Source organism: Vanellus vanellus (assembly GCF_965231255.1).
Source record: "Vanellus vanellus genome assembly, contig: HAP1_SCAFFOLD_58, whole genome shotgun sequence".
Taxonomy (NCBI): domain Eukaryota; kingdom Metazoa; phylum Chordata; class Aves; order Charadriiformes; family Charadriidae; genus Vanellus; species Vanellus vanellus.
The window spans coordinates 245,636-258,399 of record NW_028127658.1 but is presented as its reverse complement, the minus strand read 5'-3'; the positions used below and the strand labels follow the sequence as shown (position 1 = coordinate 258,399).

General features: G+C 49.1%; 1 protein-coding gene across 1 annotated transcript in view; it reads right to left on the bottom strand.

Annotated features, from left to right (window-relative positions):
• The window catches only part of LOC309685117 (electroneutral sodium bicarbonate exchanger 1-like), a gene marked incomplete at both ends in the record, with an annotated part of 920,987 nt that overhangs the window by 674,398 nt on the left and 233,825 nt on the right, over positions 1 to 12,764 (bottom strand). The gene's annotated exons all lie outside the window — the stretch shown is intronic.

Sequence of the window (12,764 nt, the reverse complement as noted above, 5' to 3'; positions counted from 1 at the left end):
AGCCCAGCCTGTCCTTAAAGCTTTTCTTTCCACACACAGCCCTTTCCCCTCACCTCCCTCCGGGGCCTCCTCTCTCACAGGCACCTCACAGCCCTACAAACCTCCCTCTCCCGAAAAGCCATTCACCCCTCACACAACACCTATTCCCCTCACACACTCGCTCCCACACCCCCCACCATCCTCTCTTCCTCTCTTCTCCCGCCGCATCTGTGATCAGGCATGGTTGTGAAAGGGCCAGTTGTAGTGGTTAGGCTTTGGTGGGTGAGTAACAGCAAATCTTATTTAACTTTTCCTTTTTTTTAGATTTTGTGTAGGAAAAGGCTTTTCTGGAGGGGACGGAGAACTTAATTGCTGATGGCTATAAAAGCGCACCCTATTTGGGTGGACGGAAAACAAAACCCGTGAAAATCCATGACTGAAAAATGAGACGTTCTCCTAATGATTGGGGCTGGTGTTTCTACTGATTCGCCAGTTAGTAACGGCTCGTTCCTTACTCGTGGCTGGGGACCCTTGAATTGTTTCCCAAAGCCTAATCCAGCGGGAAGTGCTGGGGTTGTCAGATTGCTGCAGATCAAATAAAAGAGAGCGGTTTGGAGTTGTCTCGTTCCCTCTGTCTTTTCCCAAGAAAGAGGGGTGGAAAAATGGTAAAATGTTTTGCAGCGAAGTTCAAAATGGCAAAGGATGTACTGGGGGGGGTGGGGTGGCACGTGGGTTTAGGTGTTGGTGGGGACGCCAGCAATAAACCGTAAGAGGTAGAGCCGCTTCATGGGACTTCTGGGGCTTGTTTTTGTGTGGATATTTGCTCGTTGCAGACCACGGGCCGGAGCCCTCCAACAGAGGCGTTAGAAAAAGAAGTCTTTTTATTAGTACTAATGCTTTGAATTTTCCAGTGTGGGAAAAGCCACAGAAGTGTGTATTTCTGTCCAGCTGCAGAGAAATGGGTAATACTGAGCCCTACAATAGCTTGGTGGTTTTTTTTCCCCTGTGTGATGACTGGTGTGGAGGGAGTTTGTACCAAAGAGTCAACTTCTGATTGTGGGCAGCCCCTGTTTTAGGAACTGTTGCACAGATTGCTTATCGATGCAACTGCTGCCATGACTCCCGCACTCCCTGCTGCTGTCAAGCTTTTATTACTTGTTCTGAAAAGCTCTCGAAATACGTGCTGAGCTGCGCGGCTCCCCCGAGCCAGGTGGCCACGGCCACTGCCTCCTCGGCTCCTGTTGGCCATGGCTGACTATTTTCAGCAGGATTCAAGTATGTCTACGTGCTCCTCCTTCCTTTTTAGCCATCTGTTATTTGAGTTTGGGACTCGGAGGCCTTACTGTCTTCCTGCACTTCCTGTGGGAAGGCTCTGAGGATCTCCCGGGCTATAGGAACAGGGAGGCAGTAAGGATGCTCTGCTGGGAAGCTTTGACTGCCTTTGCTGTCAGAGCTCACCTTCCCTAAACGCTGAGTTTGCCATTTCTTATCCACAAATGATGAGTTTTTCTGTGCAGGAAACAGGATTTTTCAGAAATTCCAGCACGGTGTGGGAACAAAATGCTCCTGGAACTTTTAATGCAGGTTATTCCTTTTTGGTGTCGCAATTAAAAAGCAATGTCTGTAACTTTGAAACAAATATTTATACGTATTTGTCAATGGGTGCAATTCACGTAGCCGCTGGAAGGAGAAGGGATCTTAACCGCATCTCTTATTTCAGGCTGTATCCTGATAATGCCGGGGATTGATGTCCGGCTGGGTTTTTTTCTCCAGTTCCCATCTTTTGCCGCTAATTGAGCGGCAGAGATTTCCCAGCTAGACAGGCAGTGAGCTCTACGCAGGAAATGCGAGTGCAGATCTAACGTTGACAGTGATTAAACTATATTGTTAAAAGACTCCTGCCTTCCAAAGAAAGTCTGGAAAAGTGAAAAAGGATGTGCCTTTCTCCTTTGGGATTGCTGTTATGGCAGCGGGGATTGAAACAGCCCACCGGGCTTTTGCTCCACTCCTGGCTTTGGCTTGGAAAAAGCCCCGAATGGCTCCATCCCTGCGGGGCCGACTGTGACCCAGGTGAGGGGCAGCTGTGCCAGGAGATCCGGAGGGTCCATCTCCACACCTTCCGTGTCCAGTGAGAGATTTCCCCGAAAGGAGGGAAATTCTGGGAGAATGGGGAGTGGTGTGCAATGACGAGGGTGGCGAGGAAGGCTAAAGGATGGTCTTGATGATTTTTACCGTGAGCGGGTTTTTTCATGTATCTTTTGGGCAGAATGGCCGGGGACGTTGTGTTTAGGCCGATGAAGGTTAACTCTAAAATCCGCATTGGGCCGTGAGCTCCGGCCCAGCGGTCAGAATAACCGCAAACCCTGGGGAAAGGGGGCTGAGGAGCGGGTGCGTGGTTGGTTCGGCGCCAGGGCTCTGCCAGCCCTTGCTGTTGCCATTGACCTTCTCCCCGTGGCTCGGCCACTTCTCCCACTGCCCCACAGCACTGCGGAGGGTAATGGAGGGTTATTTTTGGCTGGAGTATACCCCTGTGCTGCCCAGAAATGGCCAGTGCTAGCCCAGGCTGGGCTTGCCACTCAGGCTGACCTCATGACGCTGGTTGCCGGCCTCCCGCGTTCTACACAACATTCCAACGGTGGTCTTGGCCCACCGTTGCAGCTCTTCTGCTGCTGGCTGTCGGTCTCAGAGTGAACTTTGCGAGTTTGCTCAGGCTTTTGAGGAAGGAAGCGGCAATTTTCTTGCCCGATGGGGCGCAAAAGGGCTCACGTGGTGGAACGGTAATGCTGTTGGTGGCGAGAAGGGGCTGTGGGAGTTGTTAGAGGGCAGTTGGTGATGCTGTGCTGGGAAATAACTGCCGTACCTGACACGTCCCCTCCTTTGAAGCGGGTGCGTGCTATCGTGCTGTTCCCAGCTCTGCTTCCTCACCTCCTCTGCCTTAACGATTTCAGACACGTCAACGGCGGCAGTGAATTTCAGGCGGAGATCCCAGACCTCCAGGACAGATCCCGTTTGGAAGAGGAGGAGGAGGGAGCGTCGCTGGTGTGGAAGCCCTGGGGAGACATCGCAACGCAGCCGGAAACACAGGACAGAGGTTTCTCTTAACGCTTTTCTTCCCAGGTCCCCCCCCCCGAGATACTAAGGGTCGAAAACTCTGTGTTTTCACAGCAGCTTTTTGTCCTTTGGGACCATCTCCCTCCTTTCCTTGACTGCCTTCATGGCTGGTAGCACCCGAGGGTGCTCAGATCTGATGGGACAGTGAACAGATAACAACCGGTGGTGCTCTCAGTCGCGTCCTCCGGGAGAGACGGTCAGGGGTGTTTGTAGCTGTCCCACCTCAACTGCCAGATCTATCTCCGGAGCTACTGGTCCCAAAGCTGCTCTGAAGGGAGAGAGCGTGATACCGGATAACCTGCCTTTTTTTTCGGTGCCTTTTCTGGGTCTCCAGTCTGTCTGCTCTGTTTGCCCGCTGCCTTGTATCGTACCTTTTCCTCTTTCTTGATGGAAACTGACTTTCTGTTGGTTTTTGTTGCATTTCTAGTGACAAATCTGCTCAACTTCGCCTGCTCCAGCATGGTGCCAGGGGGAAGAGCCAACCTGGAGCACGCCTTGCACCGCCTGCATGAAGCTCTGGTAAGAAGCAGCTTTTTTCGAATTCCGTGGGCAGTATCTTGCCCAAGAGGAATCTCACCAGCAGCAGGTCCCAAAGACGGGGATGGAGAACCACAGCTCTGCCCTGCCCAGGCCACTTGGAAGTTCTGACCCCAGCAACTACGCACCGAAACGGGGCACGAAACCTCAGCCCCTGCCCCGGACACAATTAAGAGCTGCTGCGTAACCTCCCTGGCTCCTGTCCCTGGGCGAGAGGGGCTTGGAGGGGTTTATGACCTTCACTCACCTGGGTAAAGTTGAACGGTTTCTCTCTGGAGATGTCATCTGCGTATTTGCACATAAAGACGCCGCAGTCGCTTCCGTTCAGCTGCTGAGGGATCTCCTAAGGAATGCAAAGAAGATGGAGGATTTCCCTCTGTCTCAAAAGAAAAGCAGCTCGGAAGTAGCGCACATTACCCACACCGACACTGCGCTCACCGCACACTCCTGACCCTACTTGCGTAATCCCGAATACTCACTCCCGCCCACGAGGAACAGACCCAGTTCACTGCGCACCATCCCTCCCCTCTGCCTCCCGGACTCGGACACTACAATCCAAATTCTTGGCAGGCCCAGAAGGGGCAGCAGCCCTCCTCCCTGCGAGGCGTCTTGAGGTTCGCACGGCGTCTTTCTCAAGTGACCTTTCTTAAATCCAGTCTTTAGGGACCGATTTTTACTATTAACTCCTCGAAAAACATCAGCTCAACCCTTTGCTTTGTCACGTGCCAGGATCTGGGCCCCAAAGAAGCACTGACAGTTCCCATTTCAAACCCAAGCGGTGCTCACGTACACGTGGCTCCATGCTGTGAAGAGTCCACTCCAAAACATTCAGCTCCAGGTTTCTTTTTTCCCGGCTTTCTTTTTGCAGGTATTGGCTGGTTAAAACAAAAGGGAAAAACAGAAATCCCTTTTCATCTCTGTAATTTAGGCCAACAACAAAATAAAGCGGCTGAAGGATCACAGGAAGACAGACGGCAGAACGGGAAAATGTCAGAGGATTCTCACAGCAGCTGATTTAAGGCTGATTTGGGAGGAAAAATCCCAATCTGAAACTTACAAACATGGGGAGAGGCTGTGAGCTAATGGTCAAGAACGAGGCCAACGATTCCAACAGAAGCTTCCACACAAACCTAAGTTCATTGCTTCAGAGAGGTCAAAAAACCCCAAATCACATGTTATCAGAGGACCAAGAGACAAACCAAGCAGGGAACCGTAATGCCATAATTCCACCGAGTGCCTTGATCCCACATCCTGGGATCTGACTAACAAAGTCGGCACATGTGTGCCACGGGGCTATGGCGTATTTGGCTGTGCCTCTCACGGGAAGGTGGCAGAATCCAGGCACCCCAGACCGTGGGCGGAGGGGACGCTGTGACAGCAGATAAGCAGTCGATGCCAGACAACTCGCAGCAAGCAACTCCAAGATTCCGGGTTGGTTATCTACAAGCCATGTGAAAACTTGCAGTCGCCTTACAGGGACTCAATCTAAAAACCCTCTCCTCATTCACACCATAAAAGTAGTGACGGAGCGGTTACTTACAGCAAAGTCTGACAAATCTTGTCCCCTTTCTGGCCCAGCGAGTCCAAGTACGTGATCGTATTCTTCCTCAGATCTATGACCTGTTATTAAAAGGTGACCATTAGACAAAGCACAACCTTCTGCCGCACACCCCCCAACACCTAAATGACTTCTCTTGCCAGTTTTTGCTCCCTGTCCAATTCTACAGAAAAAGCCCGTGGGACTCACGGCTAGTGTCCAGTGCGCTCGCAAGTTCACAGGCACAAAGATGATGTCCTGCTTGAAGACATCCACACTTCTGGTCCATCTTCTTACTGCATCATAGCCCCCAGATGTTAGTTTGGGATAAAAGAAGGTACTGAAAGCGTGGACCACTGGATACCCTTCCTTCTTGCCTTTTTCCATCAGCAGACCCATGTAGAAATTAACGACCTGTACCATAAAGAGGAAACATGAGGTGTAAAAATAAGACGCTGGCATCCCCAACCAAAAATACAGCACCACGTCTTTTCTGGCCACCCTTAAGCACGCAGCGGAGAGAACTCCAGCCTCAGCTGTCAGCTTTTGTTCCCAGAATTTCACATGGGGTTACATTGGCAGTTTGATCAAAACACCTGCCCCCCATGCCAATAACCCGGACGAACTCCTGGAAGCTGCGTCATACAAGAAGTAACGGAACTTCCAGAAACGATCGACCCTTCAATACCTCAAATAAGACCCGTACAGAGATTTCTATAAAGGCTGAATGAGACTGTCCCTGTGCTGCAGCTGGTTTTACCTCATCGTTTAGCCAGCAAAGGTTCCTGAGTGTGTGGATGTCTTCGCGAGTGACCTTTAGTTTGAAGGCACTGCTCATGATCTCATCTGGCTCACCTCTGCCAAATGCGGCACTGACCTCTCTCTCCATGGCCTGAAAGGAACAATTCAATGGGGAAGGACTTGTGAAACAGAGCATGGAGCACGCTGACCTGGGGGCAGCTTTCCACTGAAACACGGCCTGTAAATTCAGCTCAGGTGACAGAGCAACTGCCTCCGACGGTTTCTTGGCTCAGTGAGCGGTAGCGCTTTTGCCTTGCTTGGTTGGTTTCAGCATCCCAACTTTGAACTTTAGAGCCCAGGCTTGCTGCCGTTTCTTTTCACCAAGGACGTTGGGATAAAACCCGTAAACTCAGCAAACACACTAAAGCAGCTGAAAATGGAACACAACTCTGGCAAACTCCTTTCCCATGTGCTGCTGCGGCCCTCGCAATACCCAGGTGTCGTTGTTGGACGGACATGACACTGAACATCAAGTTGCAGCAATCCAATTTCTTCATTTAACAAGCAGTGCTTTTTTATATTCTCTTACCCAGGTGCTTATCTATGCATATATTCAGCATTCTACTTTTGCCCGATACGCTCTCACATCACACGCTGTTCATGCTCTGGTCAAAGCCAGGATGTTTGCCAACCCTTATCCTTTTACTTAGCTCTTCTCAGGACTCCCCAGTCTCTTCAAGGGTACACGGATATCTGCTCAAGGTCAATGTTAAACTCGCATTCTGATCCCTCGGACCAGCTGAGGTTTCCCACAATTCCCCCTTTTTGTATTTGTGCTACAAATGCCGCCCCCATCACCCGCTGCAGGGCCCTTTGCAGTAGGGAGATGAGACATGGCACCATCATTAGCACAACTACAACTATCATCAATATTATTAATCCTGCTTTGACCTTTGAAACCAGCCATCCCGAGAGTCCCCAGTTTTGCAAAAGGTGATCAAAAGAGAAGAACCCATCCTCTTCCTTTAACTTTTTCGTTCGTTCCATTAACTCTTGTATGCGCGCATGAATGGATTGAGAATGGTCTGATAAGTTCATGCAGCACATCCCATCAAAATCTTGACAACCATGACCTTGAGCCAGCAACAGAAAATCTACTGCAGCTCGATTCTGCAGTGTGGAATGTCTGAGTCTACATCTAGTAGTAAACTACTTAAAGCTGAAGATGTAGCATTAGATTGCTTGGCCAGCCAACACCCAAGCTTGTTAAGCGTAGCACGCTCTAGCTGATGCCACTCCAGGGGCTAAAAAGGATGCCGCGGTTATTAGGTCTCACAGCAGCACTTTTGCTCCAGGACCCACCCGTTCCTGGGTCACAAGGGAACCAAAGTGCCAAAGAAGGGGTGGCATCGCAGCAGGAGTATCATCAGCAAGCTGCAAAAAGTTTAATACATATACAGCTGTAGTTAATCGTGCTTCAGGGGTTTCCCCTATCATTCCCCCTTTTTGTTTTTGTAAAAGGTGTTTTAGAGTCCTGTGTGCATGCTTAACGGTACTCTGAGCTGTGGGTGAGTGGGGGATGCCTGTGACATGTGTCACACCCCTGAGTTGTAAAAAACAAGCTACCTTTTGCCATACATAAGCAGGACCGTTATCAGTTTTGATCTGTTGTGGGACACCTAAAACAGAAAATGCACGCTGCCAGTGGCGTAAGACATCTCGAGCTGATTCTCCAGTGTGAGCAGTGGCTATGAGGGCAGAAGAAAAGGTATCCATTGATACATGTATATACTTCAAACGGCCAAATTCAGTAATATGTGTGACATCAGTTTGCCAAAGCTGTAAAGCGCGTAATCCTCGTGGATTGGTGGCATAATATACAGGTACATGTTCATCTTGACAATCGGGGCAGGCCGCAATAATATTGCGGGCTTCAGTATTACTAAGATTAAACTGACGTTTCAAAGCACGATATCCCTGATGATAAAAACTATGCGATGCTATCGCTTGCTGTTTAACATTGGGCACAGGTCCCAGGGCCACTGCAGACACTAAAGCATCAGCTTGTGCACTGCCTTCTACAATAAATCCTGGTAACTGGGTATGACTTTTAATGTGCATCACATAATATTCCTGCTGTCGCCTCTGCATTGTTATCCATGACAGTTTCAATACACCAAACAGTAATTCATTAGTTACATTACCTAAAACAGCTTTATGTACCAGAGCGGCCACATAAGCTGAATCTGTCACAATGTTGACTGGGCCAGGGAAACTCTGAAACACCATGGTCATCGCTTGTAGTTCTACGACTTGGGGCGAACCTTCCTGATGTTCAATCTTATGTCGCCATTGTGTTCCTTGTCTCCAGACAATGGCAGCTTTTCCAGTTTTTCCTGACCCATCTGTGAACACCGTGGGGCCCTCCACTGGGTTTCTACGACTGAGATTTTTTTTTTTCCAAAGGTTATTTGTGTGCCCAATTTAAGCAATGGGTGTGAAGGTAAATGGTCAACGCTTTTGCTACAGACCATTGACAAATTGTAGGCGAGTTTTTCATACCTTGTGGCAACACTTTCCACTGATACCTTTTGGTAGGCTCCATGTTATTCACAGAGGGAACAGTAAATGCAAATTTTAATTTGTCTTGTTCTGCCAGAGGAGTGGTAAAAAAAAATTTTTTTTAAATCTATTACAACAATTTCCCACCCCGTAGGTATCATAGTAGGCAAAGGTAATCCCAGTTGTAGTGCTCCCATTGTTGCCATGACATCGTTAATCTTTCTCAAATCATGCAACAATCTCCATTTCCCCGATTTCTTTTTGATAACAAATACTGGGGTATTCCAAGGGCTATGTGAGGCCTCTACGTCTCCTGCAACAAGTTGTTCCCTTACCAGAGACTGCAGGGCCGTTAATTTCTCTTGGCCAAGGGGCCACTGATCAACCCACACCGGTTTTTCTGTTAGCCATTTTAGAGCTAAAGTGGGTTGAGAAACACCCTGCAATACAGTGGCCCCGACTAAAAATCCGTAGTTATGCGAACTCCCCATTGGCCTAAGCAGTCCCTTCCCCATAGGTTTAAAGGAGTCGAGGTCACATATGGCCGCACTGTAGCCCTTTGCCCTTCTGAGTTTACAATCACAATAGGGTTAGTGGACATATAACTGTTGACAACTCCTCCGAGTCCTGCCACTCCCAAGGCATTGGAGGTTAATGGCCAAGCAACAGGCCACTCCCGTAAAGAGATGATCGTCACATCTGCTCCAGTGTCTGCAGTCAGTCGGATCTTCTTGGGGGTGGCATCATTAAGTTCAAGAACACAATGCATTTGTGGGTGTTGATTAGATACTCTTTGCACCCAATAGACTTGTGGCTTTCCTGTAGAGCCAAAACCACCATTACCACGTGTAACGTTGTTTGTTCGTGGAACACAATTTTGAAATGGGATTAACTGAGCAAGTCGAGTTCCCTTCTCAATAGTCACAGGTGGTGTAGCTGTTGATACCATGGTACATATTTGTCCTGTGTAATCAGCATCAATCACTCCAACATGTACCATGAGGCCTTGTAAGGTGGTACGAGATCTTCCTATCAGTAAGGTACCTTTGCCAATTGGTCCCCAAGCATCCAGGGGCAACTTGTGTACCTCTTTCGTACTTATTGTCACTGCGTCGGCAGTGGATACATCCATCCTGGCTGCCCCTCTTGTCTCTCCTGATAGCCTGTCACAGAGGGTTGCTCTTGCACTACTCCCAGGAACGGATTGTTGAGGCGGGGTATTTGTGTCTGCGCACACCCTTTCGTGCTCTTCTTGCCGTTTCCCGATGGTATAGGTTGCCCATTAAAGTGATATTTTGAGTGACATTGCTTAGCACTATGTCCCATTCTTCCACATCGATGACACATCATGCTTGCAGCACCTCCTGTACTCTGCTTTTGAGGGCCAGTTCTCTGTGGCTTCTTTTTAGGGCACTCTGCTTTTACATGGCCCGACTGACCACACCCATAACATTTTAGGCTTTGCACACGCACTACTGCCATTGCTGTTGCAAGTGCAGTCATTTTATGTTCCATAGACCCAACTTTAGCACATGCGGTTATCATTGCCTCTAAGGTGGGATCACCTGGCAAAGCTTCAATTATTTTTTGGCAGTCCGCGTTCGCGTTACCTCGGGCTAGCTGTTTCAGTAGCATCTCACGGAGGTGAGTGCCAAACACCTGTCGCTCAATGGCTGCCTGCAGTTTCTCAACAAACGGAAGAAATGCTTCACGAGTACCTTGCTTAATAGTGGTATATTTCTGTTTTGGCTCTGCCAACTCGGCAGTAGGGATTAATGATCCAATTCCTACTCGCTTCACTTGTTCTAACACAAGGGGGGGCCATTGCGCCTGGTGCTGTGGATTATTAAATTGACCCCTCCCTGTTAATACTTCAGCGCCATTACCAAAGCGAGGGTCCCCTTGCGGAAACTGTAAGTTAGCCACAGCTTGTGCCTCAGCTCTTTGTTGCCAAATGCTTCTAAAAACTGTTAACTGCACCGGCTGAAAAATAATCTGAGCGAGGTGTTGAATATCATAAGGAGTCATCGCTTCTAAGGACAGCAATCTTATGAGTTGCATTACTGCAGGAGAGTTCGGGCAGTACTGAGCAACAGCTTTCTGCAAATCCTGAATCACTTTCCAGGAATAGGGCATATGTTCATGGGGCTGCCCTGATGCAGGGTCATTGTATACTACAGGAAAAGCAGCAGGCTCGGCAATTTCAGTACTAGGAGACTCGGCATGAGAAAGTGAAACAGGTATTTTCTCTGACATGTCCCATTCACCCAATTCCATCGCTTTTTGCTTCACCTCCCTCCAAAATCGGACAGGGTTTCGGGGTTTAACCATCACTTGAACTGGTGGTAAGTCCCAAGTTCGGGGATACTTTGAACAACAGAGAGGACCCCCTTGTTCTATTTGTGATTTTACATCAGTTGGAGAAGGACAAGGGGGAGGTGGGGCAGAAGGGACAGAAACTGGAGGAGAATTGCCCCAGTCGATCAAATTGCTTTCCTCCTCATTGTCCGATTCAGGAGGCAAAGGTGGATAAGGGAAGGGTGGATTAGGAGGTTCACAAGGGATGAGCACCTCCTCCGGAGGGGTCTTTTGGACCTCTTCACTGCTCTCGACTTGGTCTCTAGGCAATACAAATCCCGATCGGTTAGCACCTTCACTTGCAGCTTGGTCACGAGGTAATACATATTTATATTGTTTATCTTTTGTGTTCATCGGGAGCAGTCCTTTATTTTCCCGAGCAGCAATCTCCTGCCCCTTTAAATCATCAACATGAGGTTTAGAGACAAACAGCGCAGGGGCTGCGGACGGCTGTTCACTCCCTCCTGCTAAATCTCTCTGCTCCTTAAAGTTCTTTAATGTCTCTAATAAAAGCCGCCACATAGTTAACAACACAGCAGCCGTTTTTGAGCCGCGCGTAGCTTCCTCAAATAAAGTCTGCCCTAGCTTTGTCCATTGCGTTATACTAAATGCTGTAAGCGACGTTACTTCTACTCCCCGTTCTTTTCCCCACAATAGCATTTTTCGCAAAGTCACTTCAGGGAGGATTACACCTTGCCGTTTCAACAACAGCGTCCATGTGGAGAGTCTAGTCTGTTCCTCCTTAGTTAACTTCCCTCCCATGTCCCCGATGGCTCACCTACTACAGGTGTCTTCTTAAATATGATCCGGATCCATCAACAGCTCTGCCCGCTGTCCTCAGCTTCACTGGGCTCCGTCCCCACGACTATTTCCAGTCATCTTCTTCCTTAGAATCACGTCAGGGTCACCAGTTGTTGTTGTTGGGACGGACACGACACTGGACATCAAGTTGCAGCAATCCAATTTCTTTATTTAACAAGCAGTGCTTTTTTATATTCTCTTACCCAGGTGCTTATCTATGCATATATTCAGCATTCTACTTTTGCCCGATACGCTCTCACATCACACGCTGTTCATGCTCTGGTCAGAGCCAGGATGTTTGCCGACCCTTATCTTTTTACTCAGCTCTTCTCAGGACTCCCCAGTCTCTTCAAGGGTCCACGGATATCTGCTCAAGGTCAATGTTAAACTCGCATTCTGATCCCTCGGACCAGCCGAGGTTTCCCACAGTGCACTCTTTTAAGGTATTAATATCTAGCGCCCTTGTGGTTTGTGTTGCTACTTGTCGGGGGCATTTGTAGCTCGCAATAGTGGATCCCGCTAATTGCTTCTAAACCGCAATAGTGTAATTGCCATCGCACACACAGAACTTGCAATAGTGACGTATTGGACCTGTGAGTGAAGTCCAAACAAATTGTTAATTTGAACCTCTCCGTGAAGTCCTTTTTTCCCGTTTCGTCACAGTCGCCTCCAGAGGGTGAGGGATTGTGGTGGTCCTCCAAGAGCCCTGTCAATACCCGAATCTTTAGCCAATGGTCCCAACCGCTTGGCTTCTCTACCATCTCAGTCCAAACTCTCAGCTCCAGTATCCCAGCATCAGAGTAGCCAAGGAATTGCTCGCTCGCCTTCCTGACGGCCGTAATCCTTACGTATGTCTCGCAGCTCACTTGGGGCTATTGATGGAGTAGTTTCCTCTGTTCCTTCGTTGTATGATGTCCCTGGTTGCCCATTGCTGTCTGGCCCTACTGCACGTTTCCTCTTATGCACAGAGGTGACTGGTACCGGCACCGACTGTGTCTGTAGCTCAGCTGCATCAGCCATCACCACGGTCAGAGTAGGTCTGGTCCTTGTTGCAGCTGCGGGTGCTGTCGTGGGAGGCGGTGGGGTTTGGATGGGATCAGTGTCTGTCACAGGGCCAGCAGGGGCTGCGCAGGGATGA